Below are 17,811 nucleotides of genomic sequence, written 5' to 3'. Positions count from 1 at the left end.
GGTAACTCCATGCAGGTGACATTCATCTCTTCATGGTATGAGTAGACCTTGAAAGTGATGTTGATGCTTTTCAACCCTAATGTGTACATTTTGGCAGCAATGTTTCCTCTGGAATGATATTACCCAAAATCAAAACAGTGTCAAAGTTGAAAAGTACTTTATTTAGGCCAAGAAACATAGCGTAACGCAGCTGTGGGCCGTGCAGGTAACAGCGGTGGGGCTGTGGAGCCGCATAAGGGGGGATTTCGAGGGATGATGCCAAGAGAAAATTAAATAATTAGTTCATTTTCCCTTGGCATCGTCCCTCAAAATCCCCCCTTACCCGGCCCCACCGCTGTTACCTGCACAGACCGCGGCTGGTGCAACGTAATTTTGCTCCATCCTTTACTAATTGGAAAGTCCACATATATGTGTGTACTTTTGGCCTCATGTATTCGCATAATGTAATCAGAATCAAAGTTAGTGGTGCACTAGTGTAGAAAGTGCAGTAATGGAGTGTTCTAATGAGTGTGTGTCCATTAACTATTTTCTTTTAGGGACAGCTGGACTGTTGACAAAAATTCATCTATAGGCTAAGGTTGTACTGGAGTTGAGCTAAAATGCATTTAATACAGTGTATTCTCCAAAGGTTAGAAATGAATGAGTCCTATTCTAACTATATTCTTCACATAGAGCTGGCTTTACCTTACATTGTGGTCTGTATCAAAATGGCACCACTCCTGCTGTGGCTTTCTATCTGGCGTAGGGACACAGTCCCTCTCACGCAAAATATAATAAATAATATTTTAAAATCAGATAACTACAGCAGGATTAGGTGGTTAAAGTACGTAGAGTCGGAATTAAAGGATATTGGTTTAAATCACCTTTTTAAGGATCCATCCACCTGCAAGACCATATCAAAGCGGAAATTGGCTGATACATTCATGCTGCGGGCATAATATCTGAGAAGGGAAAGAAATTTTCAAAGGCAGTCGGCTCGTATGTATGAACTAACTCCAGCTCTGGAGGAGGGAGGATACTTTTACCTGGCTGACGTTACACTGCCACATCATAAATTTATCTTAAGATTCCACCTAAATTTGATTCTGCTGATGGTAGGATACCCAGGGAAGAAATTCTAACAGTATGAACTTTCCTTGTGCCCGTGCGATAATCATTCGCCACAAAATGATCATCATGTTTTATTTTTCTGTGGTTTTTATCGTCAGGAAAGACACATTTTTATTGTCCCGATCTATAAACGTAATAATTTCAAATTTTGTCACGTAGCATTGTACTTCCTTAAATCTCTTCAGAATCCTTTTGTAATGCTTCTCAGTCGCATCATTCTTATGGGCATGTCTGAAAAAAAGGAAGCAAGCGGGCCCATAACTAGAAACGGGATTGTCTTTTTAAATTCCTACTTTTTTTATGTTTAATGTTTTAAATAATTATTAACTAGACAATATACAGAGATGAAATGGATTTTACAATAAATTGAGCGGGAGTATCTTTTTAACTATTGGGACTTATGCTGTGTTATAATCATGTCATTGTATGTACTTTTATGATCTCATGTGTAAGATCGAATAAAGGAATTGATTGATTGATCGAATGAGTGATGAGAGAGGTGGTGTTCTTGTTCTACTGATAAGGCGGTCAGTCATTGTTCTGATTAACAAAAGTGTAATCCCGTGCAAAGGTATTTCATATATACATATATATATATATATATATATATATGTATATATATATATATATATATATATATATATATTTCCAATGTCCAAATTTACGTACGTTCTCAGGCTTCAAAAACAACACTTCCAAGTGAAAATGCGACCAGGTTTATTTTGTGAAATAAACCTGGTCGCATTTTCACTTGGAAGTGTTGTTTTTGAAGCCTGAGAGCGTACGTAAATTTGGACATTGGAAACTGAAGGTTGCCAGCTGCTCCGCTGGCGTGTACGCCACTTTCCACGGGTGCCAGCTGTCCAGAAGGGGCTTTGCTGTGTGGATGTGTGGATATATATATATATAAAGCTCAAAACTCCAAAGAATGAAGAGACCACACTCACGTTAGAGGTGAAGAGACTTGGTTTATTTACCGAATCACCAAACAAACTGGACTCGTTTCAGCTCAAGCCTTTTTTGACTGACAGTGCACTAGCAGCATCGCCATGTTTATATGGTACGTGCTTATGCACCGAGTGTATATCGGAAGGTGGGTGGTGATGTGGGTTCATAAGACAGAATACAGGCTGTGTGCACTCGCCAAATGGTGCATATGAGCACATCATGGAATGTCCGTTACTGCAGGAGGACCTAAGAGAATAGTAGTGTTCATACAAACAACATGACATATACTCTGCACTGTCAGTGGATGGTATGTGCCTGGACAGACACTTAATGGGCACCAACAAAGACTGTAACAACAATCCAGAATGGGCTAATGGAATGGAAAGCATGCTGTATGCCCTCACAGCGCGGTGCGTGTGTCCAAAGTACGGCAATAAATGAAAAAGATTATAAATGCGTGAAAGCCTAATCTGATATTATTTGATAAGCACTGGAAAAAAGAAGAAAAGAGCTTACTTTAAAAATGTCCACACGATGATCCAGACTATGGGGGCATCAGCAACTTGACGCCATCTGAACCTCGATCGCCACGAAGGAAGCGAGGTAATAAATCCGGCGATGTTTGTCATGTCACATGTCACATGTTCAAGGTGCTAATGCGGCAGCCATTAGTGTATGGGTGACGCCGCGTTGTACCCAATAGATCTGACTAGAGAGTGACCCCAATATGAATGGGTTACTAAAAGGAATGAATGTATTCAGGGAAAAAAGGGTAGGCTTAATGTGGGATTTTCAGGAATTGATAGAATGACCTGAAGCAACCTAAATAAGAGCAAAACCATTCAAAGTAGATGGTATTCGGGACCAGTCCAAAAGGTAACAAGCATTGGCCGCGCGGCCGTGAAAATGACACGGCCGCGTAGCCCGCGAAAGTGATCGCGGACGCGATCAAGCACGGCGGAGTAAGACACATGGCGGCTGCGCGCGTGCACACTCACGTGCACGCAAGCTTTAGGCCACAGGCAGCACTTGGAAAATCTGCATACAAAATGTCTCGGCCAGACCAGCACATCCGCTGGATCAGGCGAGACCTAAAAACAACAGTTTATGGACAGAATGCAGAACAATGTCATACATTCACCCCAGTACAGAGATCTGGGCCTAAATCCATCGTTTTTTTGCTCACCATGCCATTCCAGTTTGACCTCAGCCATATGCAAAGCAGTCTTGACCCTGTGCCTCATGGGAACAGTCCAGCCCGAACTGCTAAGCTAGGTCCTCCCTGGACTGGAAGCAAGCATCCTAGGACTGGTTTCGGGGTTTCACCCCTCTTCTAGCTTGATTCCAGTGGAATGGAGAGCATGGGACCCACGTCTGAGCATACCCGTCCCACTCGGGTATGCTCAGACGTGAGATTCCCAGCTTAATCCACCTGTTTCTGCTGCTGTCTTTAGTTTGTGTACCTGGGTAGGGCTGGAAGGCCCCGTTGCTGGGGCAGTCATGCTCTGTATAGATCCTTAAAATAAAATTAAAATAAATAAATTACATGATAAAGCCTCCTAAGATTCTGAGATGTGTTACATGTGGGGATAAAGATGCTTTGGTCTACATGGATGAGAAGCTGCATATGTGAAAGAATGCAAAATGACAGGATCTTGATGAGGATTTTAAAATTAGTGCTTAGCATTGAGAGGGGGCAGAACTCAGTAACTCTTGCTCCCTGTGTCTTAGTTTTGGTGAGTGGAATAACCACAGCATCCTTGGTGGATTCTGGAAGCCTGCCACTTTTCCGTGTCTCTGCATACATTTCACGAGTCGAGTGGTCAGTGTCCAAGCATACGTTGCATAGAACTCCGCCGGGAGACCATCCGGACTCAGTGTCTTACCCCTAGCCATGTCTTTAATCACCTCCTTTAAGTCCCATTCTGTTATAGGTCCCCCAATCCCTTGCGATTACCCTCCAACAAAGAGGCTAATGTTACAGTGGACAAGAAGCACTCCGCATGGGAGTGGTGGAAGGCAGCATACAGCAGTGTATAGCAGTCATAGAATTCCTTGTTAATAGCCATTGGAGAATGTAGCGATCAACCATCTTCCCATCTCACGTGTGTGATTGGGGCTCCCTGTGTGTCTGGTCTAATAAGCCATGCCAAGAGCCGTCCTGCCTTGGCCTCCTGCGCATGCGTTTTAGCTGTATATTGCTTATAGTAATGACTGCGCAGCTTCTCTAGTGTGGATTTATACTTCTCTCTCGACTCTGAGTTGCTCCAGTACTCCCTCCTGAGTTACCAAACTCCTGTTGAATGTTTGCAGGTGTTCTTCGAGTTCCTGAAGCTCCCTTTTCAGTTCTTCTGGGCTCCAACCCACATTCCGATGCAACGGCCCCTTATCACCACCTTAAAGGCCTCCGATTCCCAGAGCCCCGTGGTTGCCGTGTCTGGATTCTGTGCAAAATATTCTGCAATGGCCTGTGCCAGCGTATTACGATACTGTGCATCCCCCAGGGAGGCAGGGTCAAGCCGCCACGTCGTAGTGAGCGGGCGCTCTCCCATTGGTCTAAACCCCAAGCACAGGGCTGGGGTTGGACAGAATACACCCTAGGTATTCCAAGTGTGTGGCATGTTAGGTAAGTCTCCTGAGAGAATACAAGTCGATCTATCAGGGTGTGGAGGCAGTGGATGTGTGAATAGGAAAACACTTGTTCCTCAGCATGTTGTATCCTCCAAACTTCCACCTATTTCCAGTGGTCAAGCCACTCTCTCAACCCACCTGCCAACCTGCCCGCTCCTGTACCTGTCAGTGGGGGCATGGAGCGATCAAGTGACACATCCAACACACTTTTAAAATTGACTCCAATCATCAAGTTGTCTGTCAGAAGAGTTGCCAAGTGGGTGGAACAGGAGTTTAAAAAGGTGAGTTGGTCCTGATTCAGGGCATACAGAGAACCTAGTACTATTCCTTTCCCAGCTAGTCTTCCTTCCACTAAAACAAATCTAAGCTCCCTGTCTATCACTGAACGGGTGTATTCAAAGGAGACTCCCGCTCTAATCCATAGCAGTGCACCTCGAGCATAAGCCGAATAGGAAGTGGCATAGAGCAGGCCCCTCCACCTATGTCTCTTCTTATCTATCTCAACTCCCACCATGTGTGTTTCCTGAAGCATAGCAATTTGTACTCCTAGTCTGTGCACATTATGTCTTTTGTTGGCTGAGCCCAATACCCTAATGTTCAAGGACATAAATGTCAATGTTTGTCAGTGTTCAGCCATATCTTATTGTACTTATTGCAGTAGTACTTTGTGGCCAGTGGACCCCCTCCCCATATCTCCCCGGGTCATAATGTAGCAAGCGGGCCTCACAGCAACACACAAGAAGAAAAAAACATTAACGATTGTAGAGAAAACTTGTGGCCATAAACAGCCTCTAACTTTGAACTCCCCAACCGAAGGGCAGCATTGCAACGACCAGCCATCCAAACTATGCATCTCAACCAACTCCAAAGTGAGTCTATCCCTCAGATAGCCTGTAAGAGCTATTCTGTGAGGTGTGGGCCAGGAGGAATGAATTAGTCCTGTGTGAGACCGGCACAATACATAATAGTTGGTGCAATATTGAACCAGTGGACACCGAACCCTGCAAGAGGCAACCTGTAAGTGAAGGGACCCTATCTCTCCCACCGAGTTAGTGTATCTCGCCCCTCCCTCTCTCTCAGTCCCTTTGGTGTTGCATATCAAAAGGATATCACATTTGGTCATCTGCTGTGTGTGGCGTGATAATGGGGAGGTCTGCGTCATCTCCCTGTGAGGACATTGAGCCTGACTGCATCGATTTCTGTTCATAGGATGAGTCTATCCCAGATGTCTTTCTGTGTTCCTGCACAATGTTGGCTATTGCTTGCAGGGCAGCTGCCCATTCAATTCTGTATAGCCCCAGGGAGCTGGTGCTCTCCGGGGCTGGTGGTCCACAGGGCCGGGGGTCCGCAACTGACCCCAATCCAGGGCTATGTTGGGGGGGGCATAGGTCCTCCCTCACTTTGTTTTTTAAAAATAATTATATTTAATGGTTGTGCCCAAGGGAGGTGGCGGTCCCTGGGGCAGCGGGGGGCCGAGCGCGCCTGCATCATTTACACATCGTTGCCCCGGGGAGGTGGCGGTGCCTGTGGCCCCTCGCATTTGTAAGCAAAGGTGCCATGGGGAGGTGGTGCTCCCCATCGTTGCGCACCTGTATAGAAATGGAATTGTAGTACGGTTTGTAGTATTCAACAGCAATCCATTGATATATTAAGGACATTTCTACGTAGCTTTCCAAGGTTATGTTTAAAAGTCAAAATAAGTGCTTTACAAGGATTGGATCTTTGCAAGATTAGAAAGCATACAGATTTGCAGGGACACTGACTAGCTTGTTTATCAAACAAAGTGTGCCAAAGCACTTTTCTCCATTTCAGGATGTTAGCTGTATAACACTCAACAATGTGAACTTTAGTTATGAGGCTGTACTATGTGTCAACTTCTGCTTTATGTTTAGGAGAAATGAATAGAGCACTTTTACGTCTTTCTGTGGCAGATGTAGAAAAGGTTTGTGATGATGTGTAGTTTTGTGTCTTTGGTCCTGAGCAGGATTTTAGGAAAAATGAAGAGTTGTTAAGAGGAGGAGTTGCAGAACAGGACACAGATATTACAGTGTATAGTTTTGAAGAAGAGATTACAAAATGTAACAGTGTGCTCTGAAACAACAGAGTATGTTTGTATATGTTGACAACGCATTCACTAGAAGATTCTAACACAGACTGTTGACTTGTACTTAAAAAGTGAAAAAGTAAATAATGATAACTGGCAACAATTAGCTGTATATTTATTTGTAGAGGAACACTTTGACTTGTCCATATGACGAGTTATATGTAAGTAGTGTTTCAATAAATTAGAAGATAATAAAATGAACAACACACAGATATTAGATATCTATTTTGTAAGATAATAAAAAGCCTGCTCATGTAGAAAAACTATAAAGGGCCAAAAATAAAAATAAATTAACATTTATGATTCTTTGTAGCATTGCGGAGGGCTATTATGGATTGCTCTCCAGCACTCACTACAACTCCACAATCCATGCAGTACGATGCCAAGGATACTGAGGAAAAGTGTGGAGCCAAATTTTGAAGTTGAAATTGGACCTCTGAAGGGACTCTCAGCCACAGTGTTGCTGTGGCTGCAATTGAAGGTGAGGGTACTTCAGCCTGGAATTGCTTTTTTGCTGCTCTTACTCTATTGCTATGGTATGTTTATAGTTCGTAAGCATGGACGCAGTCCTGCAAGAATATTTTTTATTTGTACCCCTTGACAATGTCTTGTAACATATTGTGCATTATGCAAATCTGCTCACTGTGAATTCCTCTTAAAGAATCTTCAAGATATCTGCTCACTATGAACTCCTCTTAAAGAATGTTCAAGATAGATAAATGGGAGTGTTCTTATTTTTTTGTTGAAAAGTGTGTGACAGGTTACATATATAATTCACCAGATAGTTCTAAAAAAGTAAATACTCCTCACTAAAACTTGTAGATAAATGTGTTTGTCTGTGGGTACAACAATACTCCCTGGATGATTGGATAAGTGCATAGATAGTGCCTAGGTGATTCCCTCAGAATACAGGTAGTACCTACATGATTCCCTGAGTATGTAGGAACTACACCAGTGGTCCCATATCTGCATAGTTAGTACCTGTGTATTCACATGACTATATTTCTACTATCTGGGTGTTTGGATGAATGCATGGGTGTTGCCTGCCTGCATAGTTCAATGAGTACATAATTAGTGCCTGCATGATTGGATAAGTGCATGTGTAGTGCCAGGGTGATTGAATAAGTCTAGATATGACACTTGATATGTAATTGTGTACTTGGCCCTTTAAGAGCATACACTGCTCTGCTACTTAGCTTGCACATGCATCAATAAGTTTCTAAAACTAAAAACAGCAAGTCTCACTTTTTCAAAGCACAAAACCTTTTCTTAATGGCATACTTACATTATTTTGCAAATATTTCCTGTGTCTTTAAACCATATATTCAGCATTTCTCAAAGAAAAGTTACACGCCAAGTGAAGCTAGCACAAGAACTCTCAAGAGACATTCTGCACTATTAACCCCCCTCAATTTTAAACATAGTATGTTTAAAGAAATACACCACCCTCACCATATACATGAAATTTCCAACAGGCTTAAAGAACATAGATCACCATGTAAACATATATGTGATTTCATAATAGATATACACCTTAAGGCCATCTGTCAAAAAATATATAGTTCTCTGCATCTTTAAGTAAACTCAAGAGTCTTGTTGTACATATAATCATCTGCAACAACAAAAACCATATCTCACCATCTACGTATATGTAAACTGGTCATATAATTTAAAAACCACATTGACAAACACTTCCTAATACATACTTAACAAGTACGACTACAGTATTAGTTCTTTAGCTCACTTCGCCACCCCAGTTCAGACCCAGCCATGTGCAAGTCAGGCTTGATCCTGTTCCTTGTGGGGACAGTACAGCGCAAACTGCCAAGCCAAGTCTTCCCTGGACCAGAAACAAGCATCCTGGGACTGGTTTTGGAGTAACACCCTCCATCAGCCAGCTTGAATCCAGTGGCAAAGTGAGCAAGAGACCCACGTCTGGACATAACCAGCCAATTTAGGGTGAACAAAGAAAACATAATGAGATGATGGATGGAGCGCTGAAACTTTTCATACACTCACCCACAGTCACAGATCTGGGTTGAATCCATCATCGTTCCTTAGCTCACTTCGCCACCCCAGTTCAGACCCAGCCATATGCAAATCAGCCTTGACCCTGTTCCTCATGGGAACAGTCCAGCCTGAACTGCCAAGTCATGTCCTTTATTTTAGGTTATTGGATCTGGAATGGTTAGCATCTGTTAATCATTTCCCTCTCTTTCAAAACGAGGTTCCTGTCTCTGCGTGTTCTCAATGTTTTCACGATCATCGTGGACCAATCGCGAAAAAAACGGGAGTCCAAACCGATATTTAGCCTCAGTATTTTTTTTATTTCATTACTGAAAAACAGTTTATTACATAGTCCTGAGTTGGAAATTAAAGTTTGCCATTACTTACATTGTGTCATAACTCCTTAACTTTTTTAAAACAAATTCTGTCTCTTCAACACCCTTCCCCCCCATTACACTTTTAGCTCAGTATACCTAGCAACCCAGTGGAACCAGTTGGTCACAAGTTCACAGCACATTCTACAAGGAACATGCTACTTCCACATGAGCTACAGCAGGTGTGGTTTACCCCACAGATTCAAAAAATACCTATGTTTATATTGCAACAACAGCCAATAATAGGACTTCTTGCTAAGGCATCCAACACACTAGCTAATTTTATTAACTTTCATGCTGACACTACGGCAATGGAAGTAGGGGTGGGCGACAATTTCCATCCGCTCGCGGAAATTGCGACAATTCGACATTTTCGCGTTCCGCACGGAACGCGAAAATGTCAAAATTTCTGCGATCCGCGAGGGAACGGAAATTAAATACAGCAGGGCCCGAGTTGAAGCTCAAATTCAGTAACACATTAATCAGCCAAAACATTTGTGAGCGTGGAGGTGGCTTAGCAGATGTACCTTCTCCCCATTTCCACCCTGAAATGTTAGCTGATATACTTGACGGTGGTGTTTGCATCCTTCATTTTCTCGAGCGCAATCCTCGTGTATAATTCGTGAGCGTGGTTAAGAAGATGTGCCTTCTCCCCATTTCCACCCTGAAAAAATAGCTGTAATCCTTGATGGTGGTCGTGCATCCTTCATTTTCTCGAGCGCAATCCTCGAGTAGTTCCTGTGCCAAGGCGGTTCCTTCTCCTGGTCTGCCTCAGAGACACTGCTCTGACCCTTTATAAACAAGAGGCATGTGAACTGCTGGAAGCCCCGTCCGTTTGGCCCCGCCCCACACACCAGCGGTGGGCAACGTCTTCCCGCAATTTCCCCCACTATGATGGACAGCTGACTCGAGGGACCCCGGGGCCGTTGGCGCCGTGGCAACGTTACAGACACACATGGTCACTGTAAACAACTCATATTCCTTCTGCAGCTCCTCGAATGACTTTATCCTACCCTTCACCAAAAGGTCTCCAACCCTGGATATACCGATCAGGTCCCATTTCTCAAACCCTTTTGTATGCCAAAGCTTTCCCAGAATATCGGAGTCAAACAGAGGGGTGGCAAGGGTAAGCTTACCCTTCCAGCCCAGTGAATCCGTCGCCACCTTCCATACATGCACGGCCACCCTGGTGGGCCCCGTAAGGGTTAAGTCCGACGACTTTGAGTACAACGCTCTGTGGTAATTACCCCCACGCAGCAACCATCGGTCCATGGCGTAGCCGGGGCTCAGCGCCGGACCATATACACCATGGTTAATCGCGCTCAACTGAGTGGCCCAATAATAACGTCGAATGTCTGGAAGCGCGATACCCCCGTCATACCACGGAAGCGTCAACTTAGCAATCGCTATGCGCGGACGCCCTTCCCACAATAGCGCGCGCTGGTGGCTTTCGACCTCACGGAAATAACTGGCCGGGACCAAGTCAAGGGTATTCTGCAGGGCATAGAGGAAACGGGGAAGAGTCATCATTTTAAACAGGGCGGCACGGCCAAGGAGGGAAAGCGGCAACCGCCGCCAGCCCGCCACGTCCCGTCGCAGACGTGCCAAGGGAGGGAGCAAGTTCTTTTCGTATCGTAAAATGGGGTCGGTGGAAATATAGATCCCCAAATACAAAAAGCCCTGCCGGGCTATCTGGATCGAGCAGTTGCGCGGGACAGGCGGGACATCCCCACACAGGACATACAAGTATGACTTCCCCCAATTAATGACAAGACCAGAGTTCCTACCGAAAGAAGTCAAGACGTCACAAACCACTATCAGAGATTTCTTAGGCGAGGCGAGGTATAGCACAATATCGTCGGCGTAAAGTGAAATACGGTCTTCGTGGTCAGGCGACCAACGAATCCCACGTATATCCGGGTGCCATCGTATCCACGCCGCCAGCGGCTCAAGAGCAAGGGCGAACAACAACGGCGACAGGGGATAGCCCTGCCGGGTGCCTCTCCCGAGCTCGAACGGTGTCGACGCCCGCCTGTTCACCACGACGCTAGCAAGCCCCTCATAGAGCAACCTCACCCAGCCTACAAATCAAGGCCCAAAGCCGAACTTGGCTAGCACAGCCCACAGGTATGCCCACTCCACCGTATCGAAGGCCATCGTGGCATCGAGGGACGCCACAATAGCCGGCTCTCGCATCGTGCCCGTCCTAGCAATCACTCCATGAAGGCGTCTAAGATTCAGTGCAGTGTTACGGTGCGGGATAAAGCCCGACTGATCCGGGTGGATCAAGTCGCCAAGCACCCGGACCAGGCGGTTAGCAAGGATCTTAGCAGGGATTTTCGGCTCGGCGTTGAGAAGTGATATCGGCCGATAGGAGCCACACTTGTCCCGGGGCTTACCGTCTTTATGTATTACCACAATCGTCGCCAGCCGTTGATCGAGCGGAAGAAACCCATTCACCCGCGCCTCCACGAACATGGCGTGCAGGTGAGGAGCCAACTTATCCAGACGAAGCTTATACAGCTCAATCGGCAAACCATTTGGGCCCGAGGCCTTACCGGAGCGCGACGCACGGATAGCACACGCCACTTCGTCTACAGTTATATCTCCATTGAGGTCATCCCTATCGATGGCAGAAAGGCAGGGCAGAGCGATATCACGCAGAAGGTCACACGAGTCCTCAGTCGGCCTATCCGAAACCGAGGTGTATACCGTACGAAAATAGTCCGAGAAACACTGAACTATACCGTCTGGGTCAGTGACAACCTCTCCCCCATCCATCGACAACTCCGGCACCACTCGATTAACACGCTCTTTTTTATCCAACCACGCCAGCAATTTCCCAGCCTTATCACCAACATCGTACAATCGACCCTGCTGCTCCCTATTGAGGGTCTTGGCAGCGTTCGTCACCAGATCCCTATATTCCAATTGCTTCAAGCTCAAATTATGCAGTGTGGCCGTTGCAACATCCTCTTCCAAGGCCACTTCTAAAGCCGCTATCTCGTCCTCTACTTGTGTCACCTCGGCGTCTCTCCGCCACTTGGCGGCCACTACCAAGGAAAGGGCCTCCCCTCTCAATACAGTCTTAAAAGCTTCCCACAAGGACACCGCAGATTCAACTGAACCCTGATTATCTTGAAAATAGTGATCAACTGTCTTCAGCAACGCACTGCGCAACTTGGGGTCACGAAAGTACCAGGGGTTAATGGGAGCCACCCTGCCCCCCACCACCTGGCCAATATCCAGATGGGCCCACACCGGCGAATGATCAGATATGCCCCGTGCCATGTGCCTAGCCTCAGATACCAATGAGGCGTGTGCAGCCAGAGTGAGCAAGTAATCAATCCGAGAGAGACTCCCGTGGGCCCCGGAATGAAAGGTATATTGTCTCTGAGTGGGGTGCCGTAGCCTCCAACAGTCTACCAGACCAAAAGTATCTATAAAGTCGGGAAGCCACTTCTGAGCACCCCCGGTGTCCCTGGGCGGGTACCTATCGAGCATTCCAGAACCAACCGCATTGAAGTCTCCTCCCACCACTAGCATCCCTTCGGGGAGTTCCAACAAGGCCTTGCCCAGATCAACAAACGTGGAGGCCTGCAGGGCAGGAGGGACATAAACAGAAACCAATACCAACGTTCTGCCCTCCCACCTCCCCGCCACAGCCACAAAGCGCCCCCTGTCATCAGCGATGGTGGAGTCAACCTCAAATGGTAGGGAAGCTCTAACAAGTATGCCCGCACCCCTGGAGCCCGAGGAGAACCCCGAGTGCGCAATGAATTTATAACCCTTTCTGTTAAGTGCATAACATGTATTCCCTATAAGGTGGGTCTCCTGCAGGAGGACCACATCTGGCGAGGTCTGTTTCAAGAATTGCAGGACTATCCCCCGTTTAATACGATCCCCTAAGCCATTAACATTCCAGCTAATTATGTTTAAGCCCCTATCCCCCATCCCCAAACACAAAGAGACCTCCACCCCCCCCCGGAGAACCACGATCGGACAATACTGACAACAATTGCTACGCCTTGCAAGAAAAAAACAACCCCCAACAACAACCCCAACATCCCGAATCCCCCCCCCTCCCTGCACCCCTGCGTCAGCTTACAAAGCCCCCCCAACTTGCAGTGTGCCTGTCGCCCTATCAAAAACAAATCTACAAAAAGCACCCCAAGGGAGGAAAGAGCTCCTATCTTCCCCCCGCCGCCCTCCCATTACTGCAGTAGGGTGCGAGTCACTGTCCGGGGCTGAGTCAAAACAGACCGACACCGGAGGTATCACTTCTGTCCATCCCGGTCGCCTTCCGCTCCATCCACGCGGTCCCGGCCGGGCTGTCGCCGAGGGAGCGCATCCAACCAGTCCCCTGCCATGTCCGGTGATTCGAAGAAGAAAGTCCGATCCTCATACACCACACGTAGCCTGGCGGGGAAAAGCATGGCATACTTCAGGTCCATCTCCCTAAGCCGCCGCTTCACCCCCAGGAAACTTTGCCTCTGTTTCTGCACCATCTGGGTGAAGTCAGGATAAAAGCTCACAGAGGCATTCTGAAAAGGCACCGGGCCTGTCACCCTCGATGCTTGCAGGATAGCGTCTCGATCCCGAAAATTAAAGATCCGGGCGACAATCGGCCGCGGGGGGGCTCCCACCTTAGGCCGTCCGCCAGGCACTCGGTGAGCCCGCTCAACCGCAAAAAACCTGCCGAGGCCCTTAGGCGCAAGATGATTCACCACCAAGTCCTCGACGAGTAAATCCACGGAGAGCTCCTCCGAAGTTTCCGGGACCCCAATAAGGCGCACATTGTTGCGCCGGGCCCAACCTTCAAAGTCTTCGAGCCGGCGGGCGGAGAGGTCATTCGCGGTTCGTAACTTACGAACCTCAGCCTGGAGTTCCGAGACATCGTCCGCGAGGCCAGTAGTCTTGAGGTCCAGGGACTTGACCCGCTCATTGGTTTTGCCCAGGTCCGCGCGAATCAAGTTGACATCAACCAAAATCATGTCCACCTTGTGCGCCAGGGTCTCGAACTGTCGCCCAATCGAAGATTGCATCCCATCTATCGCCCCCTTGATATCCTGCAATGATAACTCCGAGGCTGGGGATGAATCGGCCTTCTGTGCTTCCAGCGACTGTCCCGATCCACCAGGCGACCCCTTCTGCTGGGCATAGCGATCCATATTGTTGGATTGGGTATAGTCTCCCCGCCTGGTAGTCTTAGACTTCGGCTTGTCTGCCTCCGATTTGGTCGACATCTCGAACAGCAGGGCGGTCAGTCGCAAAAAGACATCCCTCACTCAGCCAGAGGAAACCGGGTCAACTAGGACTTCAGCAGCCAGCCAGGGTCGAGTGGAGGTCTTCCAGGCAACAGGGGATCGGCATGAAGCACTCCCAACCCAGAGCAAGCAAAGGGCGAGAAAGCGAAAGTGAAAGTGCAGCGGCACCCGTCCGCCAGTTCACACCTCCCAAGGCCGCTGTTGTTCAATTAGTGGCCGGGCATCCTGCCAACGCAAGCCCCTGGCATCCTTCGGAGGTAGGCCGCAATCTTCCGCCATGCACAACTTCGGTCCCCGGTGGGCGATCTTAGCCCGGACAACGTCAATCGCCCCAGCTGTGACTCATCTGCAGGATTCCGTGCATGAAAATCAGGATTTAAGACAGGATGATTGCAGGAGGGCGCGAGGGTCGCGGGAGCTCAAGGCTCACGCGGCCATCTTGGTCAAGCGCTAGGCTCCTCCCCCTACTTTGACACTTTTTTAAATTGAATTAAGATTGGTGAAACAACGACAAAGTTATAGGCAAGTTAAAAAATGCTTTTCCTATGGAAACTAGGTCCTAACTATAACTTCCTACTGGCAACCACCTGTAGGTAATATTATTGTCAAAACAAAAAGGGGGAGAGTAGAGGGAGGCAGAATGGGGACCCATCTTCCAAGGCACTATACAGATAATCAAGAAAGGTCCCCTCCATTAGGAAGAAGGGAAAAGGTATTTTTTTCTTCTTGCAGGAACACGGTGAAAGGAAAATGATTTTTTCTTTTAAAAAAACCCTCACCCACCCGGGTTTCCCCTTGGTGGCATGCTTCATCATTGGGTCCATCCCTGCCCTCTATGGACAGGCGCGTGCTACTACCAACGGATGCGTGGGATCACTTAATTATAAAATACAGGGATGTCGCTATACACCTAACCACCTACGTTAATTAAGAAGGGAGTAAGTTTTGCTAAACACACTCCCTTCTTAATTAACATAGGTGGTTAGGTGTACAGGAACACCCCTGTATTTTACAATTAAGTGCGCCCGCGCATCTGTTGGTAGTAGCACACCCCTATCTATAGAGGGCAGGGACGGACCCAATGATAAAGCATGCCACCAAAGGGAAACCCGGGTGGGTGAGGGTTTTTTTAACTTAAAAAATCATTTCCCGTTCACCATGTTCCTGCATGAATAAAAAAAAACTTTTTCCTTATTCCTAAGGGAGGGAACCTTTCTTGATTATCAGTAATATTATTTGGATATTGTTTATGCTGTTTGCACAGGTGGAATTTGACAGAGAAGACTCTGCAGTTGCTGTATTCCACCCTAGAGTTAGATTCCAACGTAGAAATGAAAGCCAATACCAATATTAATAATAATATTACTAGGCATAGATACAGCACAACAGGCATATTAATAGCTGTAGTTATACAAACAATTGAACTTACTGGGTTATATTCAGTCACTTATAAGACAGTAGAAGTAAGTTCTACTATTGAATCTACTACATCACATCCTAGAGATAAGCGAATGTGGTGAGGCGTGGAGTTACACACAGATACGTCTAGAAGGGATTATACTTCAAATGTTTATTTCAGGTTGCTTTATGAATATGTAGTGCTAGAGATTGCTATGTTCGTACCCAATTACCTGCTTCTGCTTCAGAGGGTATAACCTATTATTATAGTCTTCTGACATATGGTATTTCTTGTAGTCTTTTGTTGAGTTTATTCTATGCACAGGGCAGTTTCATTTTTTAACTATGATGTTGATGTTGTTCTTTCACAAGTTGCTCTTATCAAATATCTAAATAAGAATACTTATTTTCAGGGTGCTGAGTTTGCAGCAAAATATTATGTATCACAAAAACATTAGATACTGCATACACTCATAGGCATAATTTGACTTGTATGTGGTCAGAAGTGATTAAGTGCTCACCACCCCTCCATTCTGCATTCAGCGGTCGACATGTTTCTGCCGGTTCAAAATAAAATCTCCGGCATTCCTCAGGACAAATCAGATCCCTATGCCCTTTTTCCAAACCCCTCTTGCTACCCACTCTTGTGGGTTATACTCCACCTGTAAGTCTGGAGTTTGAACCGGCAGAAACATGTCGACCTCTATTTAGAATGGAGGGCTGGTGAGCACTTAATCAACTCATTCCATCACTATCCATTTGGTATATATCTTTCCCTTTTTAATCTGACTGGGGAATCCAGGAATAAAACTATTATAGAGATATCCCTGGGTCAGTTTTTTTAAAATTCATTATTTCTGCACTAAAGGATCCAGCCTTTTTGTTTGTTTGTATCACTGTTGTATTGTATTGTTTACCCCTCCCTATTGCTCCGCCTCTAGCGTTGGTCTGCGCAGAGGCGTTAGTAGCAGCCCGATGATGAAGCATGCCACAACTTGTTGTGGGTGAGGGCAGTTTTTACAGAGTTTGTGTGCTCTCTTGAAACATTTTGCAAATGCGATTGGATGTAGGCCGTTTTTTCACTCTACCTCTTTTTGTGTGGTTTACTTCACGGACCCCAGCCTGACCTCCCCAGGGGGTGTCCTATGCAGATCACCACGGCGAGCTTTAAGTACCTCGGCATCTACATCACAACCAACCCCGCTAGTAGATACTCCCTTAATCTCCTCCCACCCCTCCAGCGATTGCAGAGGGATTCGGAACACCGGAAGGCGCTCCCACTCTCTTTGTTGGGAAGGGCGTCCTTATTTAAAATGATGGCCTTACCACGATTTCTGTATGTGTTGCAGAATTCATTGGACCTCGTCTCTTCTGGTTACTTTAAACAAATTGAGAGCCTGTAGAGAAGCCTGCTGTGGAGTGGCCGGCCACGTATAGCGCTTTTCAAACTGAATCTCACATGGTATGATGGGGGCATTGGCCTCCCTGACCTCAGACGATATTATTGGGCAGCCCACCTGGCTGCCATCAATCATGGTACGTATAGGCGGGCGGATGATCCTGGTTACACAATGGAGAGATGGATATTGCCGGGGGACACATACAACAGGGCTCTGTACACGCGCACAGGGAAACGTCATCTGACTGGACCAACCAAACACTCTGCACAAATCTGGCAAGCGGCCACGAGAAGCTTGGGGTGGGAGGTCAAACCAACATTAGCTACCCCCCTGTGGGACTCAGACATACTTGGGAATTTGTGGAAAACGAGGGGCTTCGACAAGTGGGACCTCACTGGTATCTCCAGAATTGGAGACCTCGTGGTGAAGGGGGAGGTTAAACAGTTTCCCACACTACAGCAGGAGCATGACCTTGCTGCAACAGAACACTTCAGGTTCCTGCAGGTCCGACACGCACTACAGGCATGCCTCCACAGGGGCGAAAACCCTCCTGAATCCTCACCCCTTGAAGA

General features: G+C 46.7%; 1 protein-coding gene and 1 long non-coding RNA gene across 4 annotated transcripts in view; one reads left to right on the top strand and one right to left on the bottom strand.

The window, feature by feature from the left end:
* Positions 1-17,811, bottom strand: part of LOC146822634 (uncharacterized) — a 1,280,275-nt gene that overhangs the window by 755,482 nt on the left and 506,982 nt on the right. The window lies entirely within an intron of this gene.
* LOC146822635 (uncharacterized) overlaps positions 1-17,811 on the top strand; it is a 224,138-nt gene that overhangs the window by 204,693 nt on the left and 1,634 nt on the right. The window contains exon 3 of the long non-coding RNA XR_014962072.1: positions 7,107-7,274. This is a non-coding gene — a long non-coding RNA (uncharacterized LOC146822635). The remainder of the gene's footprint in view (positions 1-7,106; positions 7,275-17,811) is intronic.

Source organism: Triturus cristatus, chromosome 5_2 (assembly GCF_964204655.1).
Source record: "Triturus cristatus chromosome 5_2, aTriCri1.1, whole genome shotgun sequence".
In the NCBI taxonomy this organism is placed as follows: domain Eukaryota; kingdom Metazoa; phylum Chordata; class Amphibia; order Caudata; family Salamandridae; genus Triturus; species Triturus cristatus.
The sequence above is the reverse complement of the archived record's forward strand: the minus strand, read 5'-3'. Positions and strand labels throughout refer to the sequence as shown.